The sequence below is a fragment of the Pundamilia nyererei genome, unplaced genomic scaffold, assembly GCF_000239375.1.
Source record: "Pundamilia nyererei isolate P.nyererei 1_Seehausen unplaced genomic scaffold, PunNye1.0 scaffold00145, whole genome shotgun sequence".
Taxonomy (NCBI): domain Eukaryota; kingdom Metazoa; phylum Chordata; class Actinopteri; order Cichliformes; family Cichlidae; genus Pundamilia; species Pundamilia nyererei.
Window position 1 is genome coordinate 717172 of NW_005187546.1, and position 1152 is coordinate 718323.

At 42.1% G+C, this 1152-nt stretch overlaps 1 protein-coding gene across 3 annotated transcripts in view; it reads right to left on the reverse strand.

Annotated features, from left to right (window-relative positions):
• LOC102207173 (protein ELFN1-like) overlaps positions 1–944 on the reverse strand; it is a 49773-nt gene extending 48829 nt beyond the window's left edge. The window contains exon 1 of one of the 3 annotated variants that reach the window (XM_005744546.1): positions 885–944. The gene's annotated coding sequence lies outside the window, so the exon portion shown is untranslated. The remainder of the gene's footprint in view (positions 1–884) is intronic. The other 2 variants (XM_013913695.1, XM_005744545.1) reach the window with 2 other exon arrangements.
• Between the last annotated feature and the right edge of the window lie 208 nt (positions 945–1152).

Genomic DNA, 1152 nt, shown 5'->3' on the forward strand with positions numbered 1-1152 from the left:
CTCTCTGTCCTGGTCGTTGTGTCCTTGGGCAAGACACTTTACCCTACTGCCTACTGGTGTTGACCAGAGGGGCCGATGGCGCGATATGGCAGCCTCGCTTCTGTCAGTCTGCCCCAGGGCAGCTGTGGCTACAACCGTAGCTTGCCTCCACTATGTGAGAGTGAATGAATAGTGGCATTGTAAAGCGCTTTGGGTGCCTTGAAAAGCACTATATAAATCCAATCCATTATTATTATTATCTTTATCAGGGTGACACAGTAAGAGAAAAAATTTAGACCTTGCTAATTACTGGTTACAACCCTGCTTGACTTTAGACAAATCATGTTAAAGCTTCCGATTCAAAACATAAAAAACATAAAACACCGTCGGATCATGCTGTAATGCTCAGTAGGGTAAGTTTGAAATATTGTGGTATTTTCACTCTAAGCACTGCTCCAATTTGACTGTACAATAAACACGTCTAGATTTTTCTGTTACCAGTCCCGTGTCCTTGGGTGGCCATAACCCTTAAACTTTGACAGCTCACAATTTCTCATAAAGGGAAGAGATAATAGGATTTTTCATCTCTCCTCACACACGTGCGCACACACAAAATCTCCTGTGTTTGTGTCATGAACATTTTCTCAAAGGAAATAAAGGGTAAGTCATGTGATGAATTACCTTTTCACCGCGTTGCACGCCTGTTTATGTATGTGTGTGTGTGCATTTTGTGCATTTGTCTGAAATGTTTGCCGCATGCCACTTTTGGTCTAAACTGTTAAAGCGCTGCTTTGTATTCTGCAGATGTCTTCTCATCCAGCAGTGAAGGTTGGCGTTTAAAAGCAGAGACAGAGAACAGAATGAAAAACCGAAAGACACAAAGAGGAAGGGGGGAAACTTTTTACCTTTGCAGATGGAGGTCTTTTCCAAACCAGCTGAGCCTTCAGTCTCAGAGCACTTTTCACATCACTAACAAAAAAGGGACAAAAAGTGGGAAAGGGAACAGGAAGAAGAAAATAGAGAGAGGTTAGTTTAGGGTAGAATGAAACAAGTCATTAAGCCCATTTAATGCCTCTACTTCAAAAACAAGAAAGCTGAGCAGTTAGGATGCATCAGGAAAAACACAGGAGCTGCTTACTATAAGTCTGAATGTGCCATTTTCCTGCAGTTACG